This window comes from Mobula hypostoma, chromosome 11 (assembly GCF_963921235.1).
Source record: "Mobula hypostoma chromosome 11, sMobHyp1.1, whole genome shotgun sequence".
Lineage (NCBI taxonomy): Eukaryota > Metazoa > Chordata > Chondrichthyes > Myliobatiformes > Myliobatidae > Mobula > Mobula hypostoma.
Window position 1 is genome coordinate 104,760,254 of NC_086107.1, and position 23,218 is coordinate 104,783,471.

The following is a 23,218-nucleotide window of genomic DNA, read 5'->3' on the forward strand; positions in this document are numbered from 1 at the left end:
CCTGAAAGAGCTTGTAAGAGTGTTACACTTAGCGTAAAACTAGACATAATTAAGCGTTTTGTTCGTGGTGAATGAAGTAAGGACAAAGTGAGTTTGGCTTGTGGAAGTTGATGGAGATGATGTTGAAGGGGTTTTGGCATCCCATGACCAAGCACTGATAAATGAAGAGCTGATGCAATTGGAAGAGGAAAGGATAACAATCAAAACCGAATGTAGTAGCGGAAGTGAAGTTGTCCAGGAACTGAACGTGAGGCGACTGCGTGAGATTTTCGCTGCAATGATAAAATACGACTTTAATTTTGAAAGGGTACATCAGTTTATTGCAGGATGGTTTGAGTGCTTACAAAGAACTGTATGATAGAAAAATGCGCGAGGCTCAGCAGTCAAGCAAGCCTTCCACATCAGCCACAGCAGTCGACGAACCTCGACTTTCGACATCGAGGCGGGCAGACATAGAAGAAGATGACTTGCCTGCCCTGATTGATGATGAGGTGACACCCCAGTGTCCTACCACCCTAACCCCCAAGCCCCAGACAGATACCGATTCGTGGAGAATGCAGCGGTAGCTGGAACGCAGTCAGCACATCTTTAAGAAGAAAAGCCAAAATAAACAAGCTAATTAATTAGGTGCCAGCTGGCATGTAAATGTCAGCCCAGATCAGAGGCGATTGCCGATTGCGTCGCCTCTGATCTGGGCCGACATGTACGTGCCGGGTGACACCTAATTAATTAGCCTGTTTATTTCGGCTTTTTTCCTAAAGATATGCTGGGTGCGTTCTAGCCACCGCTGTACCACTGCATGCTTTGCGGATCGGTATCGGTTCGCTGCCTGGAGGGTGGGGGCCACTGCACCACCCAAACTCCGACTCAGTCTAACACACCATCATCAGTATGCTCGATGTCTTCACGATTCCCGTAAGTGATACTACACTGTACATACATTATTCCTCCTTTCTATTGGCTGTGTATGTTTACGCGTTATTTGGTATGATTTGGCAGCTTCATAGCTTAAAGGTTACTGGAGAGCGCTTGCGCCGTGTTTCTGCCGAGAGCGCTTGCGTGAGATTTTCACTATGGAGAACAGTGTGCAATGATTGTGGAAAAGTATTTCTACTTTATATAGGCTGTGTATTCATCATATCATTCCTGCTTTTACTATATGTTACTGTTATTTTAGGTTATATGTGTTATTTGGCATGATTTGGTAGGTTATTTTTGGGTCTGTGAACACTCACAAATTTTTCCCATATAAATTAATGGTAATTGCTTCTTTGCTTTACGACATTCCAGCTTACGAACTGTTTCATAGGAACGCTCTACCTTCGGATGGCGGGGGAAACCTGTACACCGATGACAGAATCGGTGCAAGTCATGCAGATAAGCTGTCTACTTCACCAAATTTGCTCTCAGTTGTCCTTATGAACTTCTGGGTTCTGATTTGACAAGACACTGCAGATGCTGGAATCTGGCGCAACATACGGGTCCTGATATAGGGTTTCAACCCAAAGTGCTGACTGTTCATTTTTTTTTACCATAGATGCTGCCTGACATGCTTCGTATCACCATCATTTTATGTGTTGCTCTGGGAGCTGGTGTTTCCAATAGAGTTACCACACAGTAACTGAAATACTGAATGTATTTCAGCTGAAACAGACACCAAAACAGTAATGCAGTGTTGAATTGGAAGTCAGCCTTCAAACCAGCCAGTGTACTCTACTTGACCATCCTCTGATTTTCCTCATCTAAATTTGTCAGTACACACATCTGTTCCTTCTTCATATGCTTGTTTAAGTCATTCCCATTGGTACTAAATTTGACTGGTGAAGAAAGTTTTCCCCCTGAACTCCCTGTTAGATTATAGAACTTGGTTACTTGTACAAGTCTAACGATGAACTTTCCCACAACTGGAAACAACAGTGTCTCTATTTCCGACATATAAGTTAATATTTTGAGGATTTCTATAAGGTCACCCTTAAAGTTTCTCAGAAAAGTATAAAGATACAGTCTGTTCATCCCTTTCTAATTGGCATATCATTTTTGCTATCATCCTTGTAAATCTCTGTACTCTTGAGTCCCTTTATATCCTATTTATAATACAGCAACCAATAATCAGTGTACCACACTTAATTGTGGTTCTAATCGTTCAATGTATAATTAGCATAACTTCCATAATTCTCAATTCAGTTTTTCCATAAGACTAATTTTGTTTTAGTTTTAAACTTTTTGTTGTATTGTTTTGTGGCATGTTTTGATATTTGTACTTGAAGGTTCTTTGGGACCTACATCTCTCTTCTTTCCTCCTGATTTTGCACCTTCTTGGTCATCTTACAAAAGTGTATAACATGCCAATTATGAAATCATTTTGTAAGATTATTAATGTACCTTTAGTTTGCCGCAGGCCTCTTCTGTATTGATTAACCTTCTGAAATCTGATGCCATCTCCAAATTAGAAATGGCTCAGTTAATCTCTAACCACAAAAACTAGGAGGAATCCAATCTGGATGTTTACCACTTTCTTATTATTTGATCATCAGCATATTGATCTAGGTATTATCAGGCACTTAAATTACCAGTGCCCATGCAGTTTGGATTTGCCGGGATCATTCTTGTACAGATCTCATTGCAGCCTTATGGACAGAGGTGAGTTAAAAGTGACTGCCCCTGATTTCAAGTAAGCAACTGAGCCCTAGTAAAAGTAATATCAATAAGAATCCAGAGAAATCCCTATAATGACTGGAGTTGTTGGAGGTCAATCACATTGGCCCCAGGATGCTTCTTAATGTGTTCCTCAATGCAACACCCTTAGCTGCTCTATCAGCCTTTCCTTTCATCATCAGTGAAATGAGGACGATCACAGGTGATTATGAATGTGTGATTCCTGAGAAAATGAGACGCCCTCTGCTTGATTCCACTAGGACATGGACAATATCTGTGCATGTGGAGGAAAGTTTAATTTAATACTCGCACTGTACAAGTACTAGGTAATATCAACCTCCAGCTGGAGCAAATCATAACACCTTATCTTTTGCTGTCATTGCTGTTGCTCAGTTTCCCCACCACAAAAATCCTCTGTGTTACCACTGATGTGAGGCAGTTACATAAACCTGATTTTCAACAGCATATCAGAATTGATATGAGTGAGTAAATCTCCCCAAGTATCCAGAGCCTTCGGACATCCACCAGGTACACCAGGATGTGATAATTCGCATCTTTGTGAAACAGGACACTGTCAAGGATAAATTATGGCTTGCCAGTGACATCCAATAAATAAGTTCAAATCACCATTTTTGTTCATCTGTTTCAGTCTTTAAAATGTAAAGATGTTCTTTACATCAGATTTGATTAAGTTGGTGTCCTTGTATAAGATATGCTCATACATTGACTTCTGTATTAATTTATGTCAATGCATACACGTTTAAAGGTAGGAAATACTGAAGGCACCTTATAAAGGAAAAGAATCACTGGAAAAAAAAACTGGGTTTCAGTTAGGTACAGAATGCAACATGGGTTTGATGCATATCTGTAATTCTGGCATGCAGTTTGCCTCGCTGGGAAAAAAAACACTTTATGCTTCTGCAACAATTGTGAGGTTAGTTGCCATTTTTATTAGTACTCTCCCCACCCCCCATTCACCTCCAAATCTCTCTGAATTAACCAGATTGGTTTATTGTTGTACTATGTACCAATGTACAGTGAGAAACTTTGTATCTCGCTTTTCTACACATCATTTCATCACTTCAGTGTATTGAGGTAGAACAAGGAGAAACGGTAACAATGTTAGAGAAAGACAAGTGCAGGCAGACAATAAGGTGCAAAGCCATAATGGAGCCATTTACTAGTAATCTAAATAAGTACATTGGATATTTTACCTTTAATTCCCTAAGAATTAATATCTTCGGAATGAACTAACTTGAGTTCAGTGTGGTAAACTGGATGACACGGATCAGGATATTCCTGTTCCATGGTGATGTGGTTCTTTTTAACTACAAGAACCACAATTGGCCTGTCTAACAGTAATAAGTGCCTGGGCTGTCTGACCTACTTGTCCAACATCAAATCTTGAAGAGTACCATTGGAATGAGATGTTAAAAAGGTGTAAGACAAAAGTGCAAAGAAGCAGAAGGCTTATACCTTTTGGTTGGGTCAAATTTTTACTTTCAATTTTCCTCCAAGTTTGACAGTTGATTTGCTGCTGAGCCCCACCTATATTTGCTTTTCAAAATAAAAGCGCCCAAAGATGTGTTAACTGATGTGCCTGTCAGAAATTCCTTTGGGGCTGATATATTGCTCACAGCAGCTCAGGTGATATAGGAGATGCAGGGGATAAAGGGCTGAAAATGAGATTGGAAACAAATGTAAACCTTTCAAGCAACCTTTTTTAAAGTTGGACGATTTTGCTGTAGCCTTAATTGAATGTGAATTTGTCAAAATGCAAACAGTGTACCTGTGGGTAAGTTTGTTTTTTATCTGGTCGACTCTAAATTTGAAACAAGTATGACGCAATATGTTTGTGGTTCTCTGCTGTGGGAAATCACACTCACTGGTGGTAAAAGATATCTGTGTATGTTAGCAAATTTGTAGTTATCAGAAATTAGTATTTTGTCGTGGAGATTATGCATGAAGTTGTTTTATGTTTCTGTGCTTAGCAGAACTGTTCAGTATACTAGTAATTTATATTGTAGGCATTTTTGACATTCAATTTTTGGTCTTGCTTTTTCTTCCAGGATTGAAAGCAATCCTTTCAGAGATCTTGTTGCATATTTGCATGTATGTTTACCTGAACAGAGGAGAGTAATTTTCATGTTCCTTGGCTTCTTTACCCAAAAACCAGCTCTTTTAATTTGATTCTGAAATAATTTCACAGTCTGATGCTGAGAAGAGAAGTGGCTCAGGAGATGCTGGTGATAGCTCCCTCCCAGTGGGGAGAAGTGCTTTGCCACTATCAGAAGCTAATTCTACCCTATGCCACAACTAGGATCAGGAAGCTGGCTGATTACCTGGGGATTTGCATTCACAATCACACATACAACTATTTTGTCATAGTGCTCCATGGACTGAGCCAATTCATTTTGTTACACTTTCTGCAGTTTAGTCCTTTATTGTACTTTCTGAAAGTTCAGTGTGATTATAATTGCTGGTTCTCGTCAGGAGCGACAAGCTGCTGCCCTCCTCTCTACTTCCGTATAGAGGAACCAATCGGTGGTTGCCTTAAACCACTTAGGACTCCAGGGCAAATTTGAAAGTTTTGTTTTTAGTATAGTCATTTTGTTGAGAGGTGTCGTGTGAAGATGGGAAGAAGGGTGTGCAAATGAAAGAATGCTATAGGAACCAGTGGAGGCTATTTAGACCTTCAAATGCTGCATCAATCAAACTGAACTGTGCCTTACTTCCACTTACCAGCTACAGCTCTATATCCCTTGATAGCCCTACCCAATAAGAATCGATCAATCTCACTCTTGAAACTTTAAATTGACCCCATTTAGGCATCATACTTCATCTTTTAGTGTTTTTTTTTGTGTGTTGGCATTGATTTATTTTGACCTGCTGTTGATTGAATCTGCAGGCAGCACTGGAACATTCACCTACATGCTTGTGGTTTTCAGCCAATTTGATTCCTACTTGTTCCTCCTTTTATAAACTTGAAGCACTGATTTTTGTCTTGAAATTGGATCAGTCCTTGAGTTTATCCTTCCACTTGTATTAACTAGTTCTGTTGCTTAGTGAAATTATCAGGCAGATAGATTAATTGCAAGATTGTCAAAAAAAAAGAAAGATGGGTGTGCCTTACATTCCAGGAAGTGTTTGTAATTGGGTTGGGCATCTCAAAACTCACAGAACTTGATTTGATCACCTATTTTAATAATTTAATTTAAAGAAAAAGTAACTTGGTTTTTTTTGGTAGCATTGGAAAGAATATTTTAAATTATTTCTAATCAGAAAATAAGTGAAAAGGTTAAATGTTGAAAATAAGTTTTCTTCTGACAGACAGTAACTTTATCTTTATTGTGAGCACTTTACAAAATGCTTTTTGAATTAACTTAGTGTGAGACTGATTCATTCAGAGTCAAATTAACTTGTAATCAAATCTACTTAATATGAACTGCTAGTAATAGGAAATAAAGATGTACATTTCATTACAGCATTAAACAGGTAAATGTGTCACAGCTTGCTGACTGGGCAAACCTCTGTCGACATCAGAAGACTACAAATGGTGGAAATCCAAAATTAAGAAAAATAATCTGCTAGAAGCACTCAGCAGACTAACCTGCAACTGTGGAAAGAGGAGTAGCAATTAAAATATCAGGTCCAAAATTTTTTGTCAAAACAGAAGTTGGTTTGAATATCTGTTTAAAAACGCAAACAACAGGAATTCTGCAGAAGCTGGAAATTCAAGCAACATGCATAAAAGTTGCTGGTGAACGCAGCAGGCCAGGCAGCATCTCTAGGAAGAGGTGCAGTCGACGTTTCAGGCCGAGACCCTTCTTCAGGACTAACTGGAGGAAGAGTGAGTAAGGGATTTGAAAGTTGGAGGGGGAGATCCAAAATGATAGGAGAAGACAGGAGGGGGAGGGATGGAGCCAAGAGCTGGACAGGTGATAGGCAAAAGGGATACGAGAGGATCATGGGACAGGAGGTCCAGGAAGAAAGACAAGTGGGGGGGACCCAGAGGATGGGCAAGGGGTATATTCAGAGGGACAGAGGGAGAAAAAGGAGAGTGAGAGAAAGAATGTGTGTATAAAAATAAGTAACAGATGGGGTACGAGGGGGAGGTGGGGCATTAGCGCAAGTTAGAGAAGTCAATGTTCGTGCCATCAGGTTGGAGGATACCCAGACGGAATATAAAGTGTTGTTCCTCCAACCTGAATGTGGCTTCATCTTTACAGTAGAGGAGGCTGTGGATAGACATGTCAGAATGGGAATGGGATGTGGAATTAAAATGTGTGGCCACTGGGAGATCCTGCTTTCTCTGGCAAAGCGGTCTCCCAGTCTGCGTCGGGTCTCGCCAATATATAAAAGGCCACATCGGGAGCACCGGACGCAGTATATCACCCCAGCCGACTCACAGATGAAGTGTTGCCTCACCTGGAAGGACTGTTTGGAGCCCTGAATGGTGGTAAGGGAGGAAGTAGCACACCATATAAGTGGCCGGATCTGGAATTTTAGAGTGCAGCATTTAATTCCTTTGTGAATTGAAATACTATTAAGGCCATAATTTGTTAAATTGGATCCAAATTTGTTCTGATTTAATGAAGGATGACTGTAAAAATTGTCTATGAAATCCCTTAAAGCTTAAAAAAAAATAAGATTCACTTGTAGGTTGAGTATCCAGGTCCTCCCGGATTGCAAATGCCCAACATCTGAGCATACCAATGAGCATTTGGGAGACTTGAGAGATGGATAAAAATGGATTTACCAGCTGCTGCAGGGCCATGTTTGGCTGAGTGGAAGCAGGGCATTTACGCTTTACTTCATTGAGTAATTGAGTCTGATTATCACTCTCACTCACCCGCGCCCGCTTGCTCTCCTGTCACAGTCATTTCTGTGATTCTCTCCCATACACTGTTTTTGTTTTTTCCCCATTTACAAACAGTTCAGATTACAAACATTTCTCCGGATCAGAATCCTGTTGTTACCTGGGGCCAGACTGCGGACAAGTTTCAAACTCAGAGTGAGCTGCAGTTTGTGTTCTGAAATATTATGAAAGAAAGCCTATTCCAATACTTATAGCATTCATCAGTCATGCTGCTTATTTATATACTAAATTGAAGTCATTTATCATTGCTGGTTCAAATAAGAATAGGAAACTGAGTAATAAATGCAGTTATACACTAGCATTTTATCTTTGTGGTTGTCGATATCCACCCTAGAGTGAATGCATTTGTGCCTCCTTCATGCTGAAATGATTGTGGGCACTCTTATTTTTAAAAAAATGGTTTATAGTTGATGTGAGCCAGAATGTATTGGGAACCTCACCAGGCCATGTGACGATTGTTGTCATTTATTGGGACAATGTCACATGGCCGTTAAGGTTGCTCTTGGTCAATATGGTGAAGCATTGTGGAACTAAACAAGATCAGCTTGGTGCTAATGCTCTTTCATGAAAAGTGACGAATACTTTTGTCTAGCAATTGCACCTTTAACCAGAAAAAAAAATTGGGGAGAGAATTAATGTTTCAGGATCAGTGGCTTTAATCAGGAAGTTCTGATCAATAACAGACCTGAAATATCAACTCTGAAATATCCACAGGTGCCTGACATTGTGGGTAGGGATGCAGAGTGGTGATCTGCAGTGTTGGTCTTTTTCTACTGCTCAGTTTCTGTTATTGGTACACATAATGTTTTGAAATACTGGGTGATGATAGCAATGCATAAGTCATTAGCAGACATCCCACCCTGCAAAAACTCATTTCAGAGAGGTAGCACCCCTGCCCCCAGCAAATCCATATTCTCCCCCCGCCCCAGGTTGACCTCCAAGGGTGTATGTAATACTTTGTTTAGTGATTTTGTCTAATCTGTAAACCACGTTGGGTATATGCAGAAAATGTGACATTAAAATATGTACTTATATTATATTATCATGTTTATTCTATTACAACTTTAAGCAAGTCTACAGGGAGTTTGGTCTCATCACGTAGGACATCAATAGCTTAGCTCCTTAGCAGCCATCTAGTTTAAATAACGTTAGATATGCTAATGAACAAATGACACCTATTAAACTCACCTCAGCATGTCTTTTACATTTTAACCCACCATGGGCAATAGAAAAGTCACTGTTGCAAACAGAGCAGCGAGCAACACTGTCATTATTTTTGAGGTCGACTGTAAAGCTTGCCCACAGAGAAAACTGATAGGTCTGAATTGGATGATCAGCCATGATCATACTGAATGGCGGCGCAGGCTCGAAGGGCCGAATGGCCTACTCCTGCACCTATTTTCTCTGTTTCTATGTCTACTTAGCAGGGATCCCTAACCTTTTTTGCACCGCGAACCGATTTAATATTGACAATATTCTTGCGGACCTGCCGACCGGGGGGCGGGGGGGGGGGTGTTAATCACGACCGGAACATAGGTGATAAGTCAACTATAAGTCACTTATAAGTGGCTAATACACTCAATTTCGATTCTAAAAGGGTTTATCTAACGAATTTAATATTAAACACACAGCCCATACTTTCCTCGCATGAATATAATGATAAGTCAATTATAAGTCAATTGCATCATAACATTTTAAGTAAACGTTTGGATATTAAATACACAGAGCATATTTTCCTCGTATGAGATCATTGCAACACACCAATATCGCTGAATCAATGGGAGCCCTGGGCTTGTTTTCCTGCAACAAGACGGTGCCATCGAGGGGTGATGGGAGACAGCGATACTCGAAGGGGGTTCCTTATGTCCAGTCTATTCTGCGATTTAGTTTTCGTTGCATTCAATGCAGAAAACTCCACTTTGCAGAGATATCCAAGCAACACACATCAAAGTTGCTGGTGAACGCAGCAGGCCAGGCAGCATCTCTGGGAAGAGGTACAGTCGATGTTTCGGGCTGAGACCCTTCATCAGGACTAACTGAAGGAAGAGCTAGTAAGAGATTTGAAAGTGGGAGGGGGAGGGATGGAGCCAAGAGCTGGACAGGTGATTGGCGAAAGGGATATGAGAGGATCATGGGACAGGAGGCCCAAGGAGAAGGAAAAGGGGGAGGGGGGAAAAAACCCAGAGGATGGGCAAGAGGTATAGTCAGAGGGACAGAGGGAGAAAAAGGAGAGAGAGAGAGAAAGAATGTGTGTGTGTATAAATAAATAACGGATGGGGTACGAGGGGGAGGTGGGGCATTACCGGAAGTTAGTGAAGTTAATGTTCATGCCATCAGGTTGGAGGCTACCCAGACGGAATATAAGGTGTTGTTCCTCCAACCTGAGTGTGGCTTCATCTTTACGGTAGAGGAGGTCATGGATAGACATATCCGAATGGGAATGGGATGTGGAATTAAAATGTGTGCCGTGGATAGACATATCTGAATTTGCAGAGATATGTTGGAAATGGAAGCAACATTTTCAGTGCCTCCGTGACTATCTCAGGATATTGAGTCTAGACTTTGATCCAGAATGCCAGCAAAGATGTTATGTTAAACATACTTTTCAGCCCACCATCATTAGCAAGCTTGAGGAGTTGATCTTCTTCCCGCGCTGACATGGATGACGCGTGCGTAATGACCTCGCGTATGTTCAAATTCAATAGTGTATGACAGGGAATGAGGAAAGGTGCAGCTGACTCATATCGCCAAATCATATCATTTCCTCGATATGAGGACCACTCTTAGCACAAAGAGAGACCAATCAGGATGCTCGCTGTCCCTCTCCCTCTCCCTCGCAAAAAAATCGATTTCCGGAATATTGTATATAATTTCCGGGCATCAGGGAGCCACTGTGAATATGCGGGAGACTCCCGGAACTTCCGGGAGAGGTGGGATGTCTGCATTAAGGAGTATGATTCATTGCTGATAACTTTGTCTACATGACGTGATCTTGCAGCTGCTCATTAACACCTGGATGACAAGTAAGGGGTAGTAAGGGGAAGTAGTAAGTATTCACTATTCAGAATAAATTGGCACATTGTATGGCCAATCCTTGGTCACTATTTCTTATGTTTCTGTATTCCTCTATAATTTACAACATTATTAGTATCACTGTCAAAGTCTGGTCTGAAATTGCTGTTATGCTTGAATATAAAGATCAATTTTGAGGGGGGGGCGGTGGAGTTGAGCAGCTCAGTTCACTTCCGAATTGAATGGAGGTGGAATAGTTTCCTGTAATTTGTCTACTTATGATCAGCCATTTGAATTTAATCCCATTAGAAAGGAACTGGAACGTTTCATGGCACTGGGTTATTAGCAAGATTCAGGCTAATCTAATGATTAACTCTACCCAGCTTGTTTCCACTGGAGACTCTTTAACCTCATTTTAAAAAGCAGATTAAAGTTAAAGAGATTAAAAAGAGCTGTTTGCATCCACATTCTCTTGAAATACTACTTGTGTAATAATGCAAGATTCAGAACTGCTGTGTGTCCTAATTTGGATTTATTGAAGTGGAAGCACAGAACATTGTAAGCTGATGGTGTGCAAAGTCACACTGTCAATTGCTAATGTGATGGGTTCAGGGTTGTCTTGCACTCCCTGCGGAGAGGAGGAAAATGAATGTGTGTGAAAGATGTTAGGCTACCTCTGGTTTGAAATATTCTAGGTGATCCAATCATGTGGTAAGCCTTAATCTGATACATAAATGACATCTGACTGTGATAGCTAACTACAGTGTGGTGCTATTATTATTGTCACACCATTTTAAATGTAATTGACACTAGTACTGATACAGAATGAATATAATTGTTAATATTATGATTGTAGTTCATCTTTTAATTCCTAAACTCAGACATTGATTAGACCAGAAAATAAATTATTCATTTGTTGCAGAAGTATTCTGTAATTTCAATAAACAAACTCTAGCAACTGCCTTGCAAATTTGATGAAGTATTCTAACTATGTTATATAATTTTGGTGTTATGTTTATTTGTTGTGGTCCAGAGCAAGATTACATTTTCTCGACTTGTTACTTGAAAAGTTTGGTGGCTGTCAAGCTTTTTGATTTGCAAACTGGTTTCATCTGAGAATCACGAGTTTCTCTCTAGATGCTGCCTGGCCCTTTCTTCTCCCTTGAAATCAATGTTGATGGCTTTGAGTTCCTCCAGTGCTTTGTGTGTTATTGCAAATGAGTCCAGGTTTTCTGAATTCTGCTAGTTGGGCTAAAAAAAAATCCTCTTTACTGGACCTGGTTCACACATCAGACATTACAACGGTCAGTATTTTATTTCATTTTATTTTTATTTTGAGATGCAACATGGTAACAGGCCCATACTATCCAATTATGCCCGTGTGACCAATTCACCTACTGATTCATTCATTATTTTTTAATGGGGAGGGGGAGTGGAGCATCCTGGAGGAAACTCACACAGTCACGTGGAGAACATTAAACTCCCAGCCAGCAGCAGAATTGAACCCATGACGCTGGCACTGTAATAGCATTATGCTAACTACTAAGCTACAGTACCACCCTTTTTATTAGCTACCATTAGCTACCTTCCAATTTGCATCTCAAAACATAGCTTTACCAGCTTATTCCATACACACTACTGATGTGACCTGTCATTGACTATCTCCTGGTCTATGCCTTAGCATAGATTTTTGTTGTTTCTTTCCCTTCTCCTTTCTCTGCAAGTTAAATTGTATTTTAATTATCAGATTTCCCTGTACCGATGAAGGATCATCAACCTGAAGTAATTTTCTCTCTCCATAGATGCTACCTGATATTCTGAATGCTTCCGTCACTTTTTGCTTTTTAAACGTTTACATTAAAATGCCATGAAGAACATTCCCAGAATTTCATTGTAGTGTTTTCGTAAATGGGTGTTTTCTCTCACTTCAAAGGTCAAATTTAATGTCGGGGAAATGTATACAATATACATCCTGAAATGCTTTTTTCTTTGCAAACATCCATGAAAACAGAACTGTGAGGGCCATGGCAAAACCTTCAGCTTGTGCCTCTTGAGGTAGTCCATTGTGGATTTTGAGGTGTGTTTAGGATTATTATCCTGTTGTGGAAGCCATCCTCTTTTCATCTTCAGCTTTTTTACAGATGGTGTGATGTTTGCTTCCAGAATTTGCTGGTATTTAATTGAATTCATTCTTTCCTCTACCAGTGAAATGATCCCCGTGCCACTGGCTGCAACACAAACCCAAAGCATGATCGATCCAACCCCGTACTTAACAGTTGGAGAGGTGTTCTTTTCATGAAATTCTGCACCCTTTTTTCTCCAAACATACCTTTGCTCATTGCAGCCAAAAGTTCTATTTTAACTTCATCAGTCCACAGGACTTGTTTCCAACATGCATCAGGCTTATTTAGATGTTCCTTTGAATTTTGTGGTGAGGATGCAGGAAAGGTTTTCTTCTGATGACTCTTCCATGAGGGTCATATTTGTGCAGGTGTCGCTGCACAGTGGAACAGTGCACCACCACTCCAGCATCTGCTAAATCTTCCTGAAGGTCTTTTGCAGTCAAACGGGGGTTTTGATTTGCTTTCCTAGCAATCCTACGAGCAGTTCTCTCGGAAAGTTTTCTTGGTCTTCCAGACCTCAACTTGATCTCCACCATTCCTGTTAACTGCCATTTCTTAATTACATTACGAACTGATGAAACAGCTACCTGAAAACACTTTGCTATCTTCTTATAGCCTTCTCCTGCTTTGTGGGCATAATTTATTTTAATTTTCAGAGGGCTCAAATCTCTTGGGGTGCCCAAACTTTTGCATGGTGCTCCTTTCCTTTGTTTTCCCCACTCTAAAATTGTACAAAACAAAAAATAATACACTAATTTTGCTTAAAATGTTGAAAAGAATGTTTCATCTTTAACTTTATGACTTTTTGAGATCAGTTCTTCTCCTGCTCAATTATTCACAGTAACAGAAATTTTGACCAGGGTTACCCAAACTTTTGCATGCCACTGTATATATACTATATTTATTTCTCTTTCTGTATTATGCATTGCATTGAACTGCTGCTGCTATGTTAACAAATTTTAGACACATGCCGGTGTCTGAAATAAATCTGATGCTGACTGACTACCTGATTATTAGTCTATCAGCAACATCTTCCAATCAACACTTTTTCCTTGCAAAAATTGGCAGTGTGATCTATAGTATCATCTACAAACATCTTAATTATATTCCTGCATTTAAGACTACCCTTTGTTTCTGCTACAAAGCCAAGTCTGGATCTATTTCTTCACTGCTCTTTAGTTCTTGGTGGTTTTCACTAATCTGATAAATCTGCCATGTGGGATTTCGTCAAAAGCTATATTAAAATGAATATATAATACATCAAATGTGCTAAACACATTCTAGAGACTGTCTTCTCCCTCGGGGTTCAACTTGCCATTAACAGAAGGGTCCACGGACCCCAGGTTGGGAACCCTGCCTGAAATCAATATCGATGGTTTTGATTAGCTTCTAGTATCCTGGACTAGTTTTAAAAATTGTACTCCTTATTAACAGTTTCCCTCACTATGTTTATCCAATATTTAACAGTTCATTAATTAACTGCTGTATTGTCTGGTTATGTTCTCATTAAGAACCTTAGATCTTTTGCATTCACTTTAGTTGACTAATTGATTACCAGTTAATTCCAGTTTAAGATGGCACTGGTGAAGCACAGTGGCTACTTGCTGATACAAACAAAATCCTCACTCATTCAGTCTTGTGTGCTTTAGAAGCCATTCATTGCAGTCGTATGGAGGTTGATTCTGACTTCACGTGTTAAAATTGGAGCTCATTTGCTACCTGGAAACAGCTTGTATGTAAATTTGTATGCCCTATCAATAACATAATAACAAAATGTGAATTATAATGTCATGTTCATCACTGGATACGTGATATGCAGATATTAAACTGTTAGCCAGTAAGCTTTACATGAGGATAAGTCATATGTCATGACAACTTTTAACACTACTGATAAATCCTTTGATTTGTCCATTTAAGTGTATTGTCGAAGAGTAACACAATCCCATTTTGGGCAGTGCATGTTACAAAAGAATATGTACAGATCCTATAAATAAAATGTTCATCTGAGCAGCACTATACAAGCAATTCCAGGGTTCACAAACCAATCTTGCATGTAAAGCTGTTCTCAAAAAGAGAACATTTTTGTTTTTAAAAAAATGTGAGGCATGTCATCTTCAAACAGGCTTGATGAGTCTTCTGAATTTGGATTATCCATAATGAAGAGGGGGCCAAGCTTAAATGAAAGTGTAATTGTGTAGGATTGTGTTTTTATGCAAGATGTTAAGTGTGCTTGCTGAAGAATGACAGCAGGTACAATGACATGTAGGAAAACTGATAGTTTGAACTTTGAAGCGCATTGTGAAACTATCTACATTAGATAAATAAGTAGAAATATAGTTATAAGCTTACTGAACTCCGGACTATCAAACCTGCTGAAAGACTTGGAGTCTTTAAAAACTGAAATAGTGGTGAATTTAATGTTTTATATAAACTGTTGACAACCTGAACGGGGTGGCGGGGAGGAGGGGGTGGCGAATGATTGTATGCATCATATGATTTTCATAATCCTACAAATTTCAACAGTTTTATTTATGATGTTAGATTGTAACCAGATAATTGCTACTACCATTGTTTATTTTACCCGGTGCTTAAATTTGGCCTTGTTTTGTAAGAAATACTAGTGCTATAAGCTTGCATGCCTGGTCAAGTTGTTTGCAGGTCACTATCTATACTGCCACAAGATCTGTAAATAAACTTCCATGGTCTTTCATCTGGTAATTTGCTGTAAGCTCCAAAGAGCACTATCTGTGGATTATTTGTTCATTGTATAGATTTTTTTTTAAATAACCTGGTTGGTTTAAACTCACATGGCTTGTCATGTTAAATAAATCACACCAAGGTCCTGCCTCTGTGATGTCTATTTATAGCATGTTCTTGCTGCTGACTCCATACTGAGTAGGGGATTTGGGAGGACTGGACTAATTATATCCCAAAATCCTAACATGGAGTACATTAATTGAAGTTTGTATACTGTCAGACTTTTGGATTAGCTAAGGGCAACCTGCTACAATGAATTAACAATCCGCTATCCCAGTTTATCTAGGTTCTGTTACTTGTGTATTATGAGTAAATTTAAGGGTTATTCCAGAATGCCTGGAAATTTTGATTCATGTTATTTCAGTAAATTGGTCAGAATAGTAACAAGCACAATTATTGCAAGGCACATGATCTGCCTATGATCAATTAACTGGCTAAGTTGAGCTTGGTACGACCAATTTAAAGGTAATGTGTCACTGATCTTTCGAGCTTGTAGACAAGATGCAGTAGCTTTGAAATATCGTAGAACATAACAAACATATCTGTTCCAATTGGCTAAGCTTTTGATTAAATTTAGCTGTGTTCTGTTTTGCTTTCAATATCTTGATAAGAAATAGTTAATGAAGGTCTTGTCCTCATGTGCAACTAAAATCATTTTAACTCATGAAAGATATGTTAATGCCATTTACTCTCATATGCATGATGAAATTTAGGAATATCCAAAACCTGAGTACTTAATACTTAAATATTGAATATTGTTTTCTCTACACATCCCTGTTAATTAAGGAAATGATTATGATTGTTACTTCAGGAATATATTTTCTTGTGTGGGCAGACTAGGGATGTAGCACATGCACAATGAAGCTGATTGCAGTTTGGGAAGATTTCTCAAATTGTATACTCTATACAGTATGTAATAACCAATCTACCTAAATGTTACCGTTGGACAAAACTGTTTTGTTTCCATTGTCTTTTTAAGACCTATTGAACATTTCAGCTAATGGCTTTGAGAACTGGTTATTGTCCTGTGTATAAATTTAACTTTTTTTTTTGCTTGTACTTTAAGAGTATTTTTGGATTCAAGAGTACGTCCTTATTGTGCAATTAACCATAATGTAGTACATTTAAGGGAAAGATCTGCCAAGTATGACAGTCTGTTATGGTAACTCTTGACTCGGATTCCGTTGTCTGATTCAAGCAAGACAAGTTCATCAATCTTTCCTACTTTGTGCTTCTGCCAGCACATTTGCACAACAGAAATACCAAAGTGCCAAATGAATCAAATGTTTTATTTTAACCCCCCCCGCCCAAAAATTACAGGTCATGAAAATAAACATTAGCTGCATTCGACCCAAATTGGGAATTGTACTGCACCTGCACCATTAGACAGTCTTCTGCAATCACAGACTGCAAGTAAGTCCGTGTGGGTTGAAGACGCTTGTACTTTTATGTATAAGTGTGTGTGTGTATGTGTATATATACCGTGTGGGTTGAAGACGCCGTGCAACTCTCCCTCACTTAAATCCAAATCACGCACTAGTCTCGACACCATCATTATGGTGTCGAGGTCCTCTTCGACATCAACGATGGACGAACAACAACAACAAATATATATATATGATCTGATGTGAACAAAACACATGCCAGTTAGATTCTGGTGAGGGGAAATGTGACAGGAAAGAGAGTTTATTAAAAGCATAGCTACATCAATGTTGTTACAAAGTTCAAAGTAAAGTCATTGTCAAACTATCTCTCTCTATCTATCTATCTATCGTGTGTGTGTATATCTCACCATGTACTACGTGAGATTCATTTTCTTGCAGACTGTTGAGGTAGATACCAAGAAACACAATAGAATCAATGAAAAACTACACACAAAGACTAGCAACCAAAGTGCAAATGAAGACAAACTGCAAAATACAAAAAAAATAACAATAAATAAGTAACAAATAATATTGAGAACATGAGTTGTAGATCCCTTAAATGTGAACTACAAAGGGAAAAGCAGTAGCAAAACGTAATAATACTGTTACAGAGAAAGACTTGTAACAGTGAGATAGAAGCTCATCGAGGGTGAAGGGTCAATATCTGGAAAGGGGGTGGGTTTCTTTAATAATAGCTGCCTTCCTGAGGAAGTGGAAAGTGTATACAGAGTCTATGGATGGGGGGGGGTGCGTTGGGAAGCAGGGTGGTCTTGTTTTCATGGTGGACAAGGCTACCTTGGACAGAGGTTATTAGCTTTAAAGGTAATGGGTAACCAAATTGCTCACAACACCACTTTAGGGAGCAATGCATCTAGTATAAACTATAGCTTTTTGAAAGCCTTCACATCTATTTTTCTAATAGTGTATTAACAGATTTATTAAATTTAGGTCCTAGTTTTCTCAGTCCTACCACGTAGAAGCAGGCCTTTCAGTCCATTGTGCATCTGTTTGCTTCATGATTACTTGGTGCACAGATGTAGCAGTTCTGTCTCAGTCCTGCTTCCTGACCTGTAACATCTGGCAATCAAGTGTCATCCGTTATATCCACCGAGGGAGTTCACCATCGTTCTGGCTGAAGTGTGCATCCCACCCCTAGGTAATGCCAAACTGATACTGAAGGAAGCTGAGTACCATGCTCAACAATTATGGTTGCTTTACTGATCATTGCAGGGGATTTCAACCAGGCTAACTTAAAGAAGTCTATAACAAACTAGATCACCGTGTCACCTGTGGTACCAGAGGAGCCAACACACTTGATCTCTGTTACACTGGCACTTTGGCAAGTTCGATCACCTGGCTGTACTTGTACTCCTGGCATTTTGGCAGAGACTGAGGAATGCTGCATCTGTGCATACGTATGGTCAAGAGAGGTGGAAGAGCACTTGCAGGACAATTTGAATGGGTGGGCATGACCATATCCAGGGATGCATCTTTGGATCTGAATGAATATGCCACAATATTCACTGACCTCATCTAGGCCTTCGTAGATGAATGTATGTTTTCAAGAACTTACTACATGTAACTAAACCAGAAGCCATGCGTAAATCAAGAGATCCATCATCTGCTGCGGACTAGATTTGTGGTATTTACAGCCTGTGATCCAGGTCCCTACAACAAGTCCAGGTGCATCCTATGGAAGGCCATCATAAGTGCAGAGAAAAACAATTCTGTGTGAAATTACAAGACACATTTGGATTCACATCAGCTGTGGCATGGCTTGTATGCCATTGCTCCCTATAAAGCTAAACCTCTCAGCATGATTGGCAGTGTTTTGCTCTGATGTGTTCAACATGTTTTATGCACACTTTGAAAGGGAGATTAGGACTACACCTGTGCAAATCCCGACAGCATCTAGCAACCCTATGATCTCTGTCTCGGAGGACAACATGGGAATATCCTTCAAGAGGGGAACCCTTGCAAGGCATCAGGCCTCAGTGGTGTATCTGGCAGTGTACAGAAAACCTAAACCAACCAACATAAAGGAGTGTTTAAGGACATTCTCAGTTCTTACTGCCGCTGTTAAAGGTACCTTCAGAAGGGCAGCTGTATGATTGATGCCCAAGAAGAGCAGGGTGAGCTATCTCAATGACTGTTTCCCGGTGGCACTCATATCTACTGTGATGAAATACTTTGGAGAGGTTGATCGTGGCTATAATTATAAGGGGTGATTGATAAGTTCGTGGCCTTTTAGAAAACCTAGCACATTTATTTTTCTACATAGTCCCCTCCTACATGTACACACTTAGTCCAGTGGTCGTGGAGCATACGGATCCCTTCTTTGTAGAAGTGGTCCACAGCAGGGGTGATTGATAAATTCGTGGCCTAAGTTAGAAGGTAGAGTTATTAACTTCAAACTTTCTGCATTATCACTCAAAGGGTTGAACTGCACTTGCATGTAACAAGAGTGTCTTGGACCTCCAGGTGGTCCACAGCAGGGGTGATTGATAAGTTCGTGGCCTTAGGTAGAAGGAGATGAGTTATATAGCTCTTGTTACGTGCACATGCAGTTCAACTCTTTGAGTGAAAATGCAGAAAGTTTGAAGTTCTCCTCATCTCCTTCTACCTTAGCCCACGAACTTATCAATCACCCCTGCAGTGGACCACTTTCTGGAGGACCAAGATGCCAACTTCTACAAAGAAGGGAACCGTATGCTCCATGACCGCTGGACTAAGTGTGTAAATGTGGGAAAAATAAACGTGCTAGGATTTCTAAAATCGACTCCTTCTACCTTAGGCCCCGAACTTATAATCACCCCTCGTAACTCCTTTTGGAACAAGGGAATTTACCTAACACCACAACAGGTATACAGCAGATGCAATCTTAATGGCGCTCCACTTGGACAACAGTAAAATCTATGTCAGACTGTTATTGATTACAGCTCAGCATTCAAAACTATCATCCCTTCAGCACTAATCAACAAGTCTCAAAGCCTGGACCTTTGTACCTCCCACTACAACTGGATTCTTGACTTCCTCATCGGAAGACCACAGTCACTATAGATTGGTGATAGCATCTCTTCCTTGCTGACAATGACAAACTCTACTCTCTCTCTTACTTTCATCAGTCACTGAAAGTAAGCATGCAGGTACAGCAGGCACTGAAGAAAGCTAATGGCATGTTGGCCTTCATAACAAGGGGAATTGAGTATAGGAGCAAAGAGGTCCTTCTGCAGTTGTACAAGGCCTTGGTGAGACCACACCTGGAGTATTGCATGCAGTTTTGGACTCCAAATCTGAGGAAGGACATTCTTACTATTGAAGGAGTGCACAAGGTTAATTTCTGGGATGGTGGGACTGTCATATGTTGAAAGATTGGAGCAACTGGGCTTGTATACACTGGAATTTAGAAGGATGAGAGGGGATCTGATTGAAACATATAAGATTATTAAGGGATTGGACACGCTAGAGGCAGAAAGCATGTTCCCGATGTTGGGGGAAGTCCAGAACCAGAGGCCACAGTTTTAAGAATAAGGGGTAGGCTATTTAGAACGAAGCTGAGGAAAAACTTTTTCACCCGGAGAGTTGTGGATCTGTGGAATGCTCTGCCTCAGAAGGCTGTGGAGGCCTATTCTCTTGATACTTTCAAGAGAGAGTTTGATAGAGCTCTTAAAGATAGCGGAGTCAAGGGGTATGGGGAGGAGGCAGGAACGGGGTACTGATTGTGGATGATCAGCCATGATCACAGTGAATGGCGGTGCTGGCTCAAAGGGCCGAATGGCTTACTCCTGCACTTATTGTCTGTTGTCTACTCTTGTGAATGGGTGGCTAGGCTCAGCACAAATGCCATTTACAGAGTTCCAGATGACACTTGTTAGTAGAATATCAGCTGGCGCATTTCCAGTCACAAAAACAGCTATCCATCATCACCCCCTCTCTCTCTATTAGTAAGCCAATGTTAGGTCCTTTTTGCCAACTTGTCATGAATCCCATGAACTCTAACCTTTTGAACTAGCTTTCCATGTGAGCTCTGGTCAATGGCTTTACTGAAATCCATGTAAAATATAATAACTGCTGGGCCATCGTCAATACATTTTATCTTTTTGAAAAAATCAAATTGGTCAGACAGTGTCTTCCCTCCACTCCATCCAAAAAAAATGGTCATACTGAATATCTTTGATGAATCGCTGCCTTTTCAAGTGTAGAATATTTTTCAGGTAAGTTCCCTGCCACTGATCTCTGACCCAGATCTTTAATTATCCAGATTATTCCTGTTATCCTTCATTTATAAGGGAACTACATTTACTGTTCTGCAGTTTTTCATAACCTCATCTGTGGCGAGTGAAGGTGTAAACATCTCTACAAGGACCAACAATCTCCTCTTTTCCCTCCCTTAGCAGCTTTGTATCCTTGTTGTCAGGTCTTGGGCTTTTATCCACCTTTAAGCCTTCAATCTGTCAAATATTTATCCAACTCCACTTTAAGTACTTATAATGAGCTAGTTTCCACCATCCACCAAGGCAGAGAATTTTCAGAGATTTGCCACCCTCTTTGAGACAGTTTGGCATGACTTGTCCCATGTTTCTGTTCTTGTTCAGTATCCAGTGAATTCTGCTGAATAAAGATATTAACATGTTAGAAAATGGAATAAAATAACTTGGTCAATGAATTGATGGAGCTGGCCTGAGAAGAACAGCCATTTGAGCAAAGTATAGAAACAACTGACATCTTGATGAACTGTCCCATGCATCATTTCTAAAGATGAAGGTGGAGAAGGGAAGAAAGTAGAGGAAGTGAATTAGGGGAATCGTACTGTATGTAGGTTTAAACGTGAGGAGAATCTTGGTGATTCTCATTATTTTTCCTTTCTGCACTTGTATTATTAGCCTAGTGTGGTAATTCACTGCTGCTCTTTTGTTTGTGGACTGCTAAGTGAACCGTGTCTCTAGTACACTATGATGTAATCCACAAATATTGATATGCCAGGATAAGAGATTTGTGATTTAAAGATAAAAGTTCACTTTATATTTCATTTGATTATTAAAGAGCTGCATGCTCAGTTCTTCCATGTGGAAATCTATGTAGTTTTCATAGTTTTCAGTAATTCTGAATTTGAACTTGATTTACATGATCTTCTGAAGGCAGTGAGTATTCACTTCCTAAATAGGTAATTATAGAGTCAATCTTCAACGCTGTGAATAAATATCTGCCATCATTAATTTGTGGCTGTAATGAATTCACTTTGCTGTGGAATAAAATATTTATGTGCCTATTCTATTGAAATTTGGATCAAACGAGCATTTATTATTTGGATGAGGGAAAGAAAGATGAATCCAACTTCTGGTAATCATGGTTCAAGGTCTTGTCCGAGTGTGGAATAAGGGTGGATGAAGTGCTGTCAGAATTAAGTTAAACTTTTAAATTTTTACTTTGAAACTAAATATTTTATCAACGTAGGTTGGTTAATGTTGGATTGCATTTTCTTCGTTATCTTAACAAAGTCTTTGTATATTTGGTTTGTCTCTTTTTTGCAAGATTTGATCAGGAAATAATATATATGCGATCCAGCACTTAATAAGATTGTGGGGATTTTTGTCATCTTTCTGTTCAGAGTGAACAGATACCGAACACTTATCTCTTCTGCACAACATTAGAAGTAATTACAGTATTAAATCAGAAGGCACTGGATTACAGTCAGCAACGGGCCGGGAGATGATGCTGGCATGAGGCAGCTGTTGTGTAGAGCTCTGATAGTGGTTCATCTGTTATTGGAGAAGTAGAAAATCCCTGGCGTGCAGCCAACTTGCCGTGCTGGCTAACATATGTCATGCTGCGAGCTAAGATGAAGGCATTTTGATTTTGAATTTGTATATAAATGGTCTGCTATCTAGTGACTTCATTGTAACTGTACGGAATGGTAAACACCCAGATAAACTGTCTGCTGGATTTTTCCATTTCTGCAGAGCATCACAAAATATGTATTTGCAAAATGACAGAAAACTGGATCAAGCATTTGTTTTTTCAAGATTGAAAAACTAAAATTTGGAAGATGCTGAGTACTTGAACATCAAGTAAGCAAACCATACTTAATCACTGCTCGGCTTGCATTGTGTTTAGTGTATTGTAGATCAAAGGTGGGGGAGTGCTTTCCTGCAGGCTGGAAGAAAGCTTGGAAGTGAGTGTTGTATCCACCAGTCCCAGTATCTCTCCTGTGATTACTATAGTCGGTGGTGAAGATAGATATTATGAGAAACTGCTCTGAATAATTATTCAGAGAACAAGGGTAAAATATCAAGCAAAGGATGGCTGGAATTTTCCAGAAGTGTCATGAACTTACTAGTTATTTAAGATGTATGCTTCATGTGACATGG

The 23,218-nt window shown here is 39.7% G+C and overlaps 1 protein-coding gene across 10 annotated transcripts in view; it reads left to right on the forward strand.

Annotated features, from left to right (window-relative positions):
• Nucleotides 1-23,218, forward strand: part of LOC134354059 (RNA binding protein fox-1 homolog 2-like) — a 299,787-nt gene that overhangs the window by 129,835 nt on the left and 146,734 nt on the right. The window contains exons 1-2 of one of the 10 annotated variants that reach the window (XM_063062792.1): nt 21,889-21,991; nt 22,811-22,918. The exons of 8 other annotated variants lie outside the window; for them this stretch is intronic. The gene's annotated coding sequence lies outside the window, so the exon portion shown is untranslated. Of the gene's footprint in view, nt 1-21,888; nt 21,992-22,457; nt 22,919-23,218 lie in introns of those variants that run through there. One more of the 10 variants, XM_063062791.1, reaches the window with a different exon arrangement.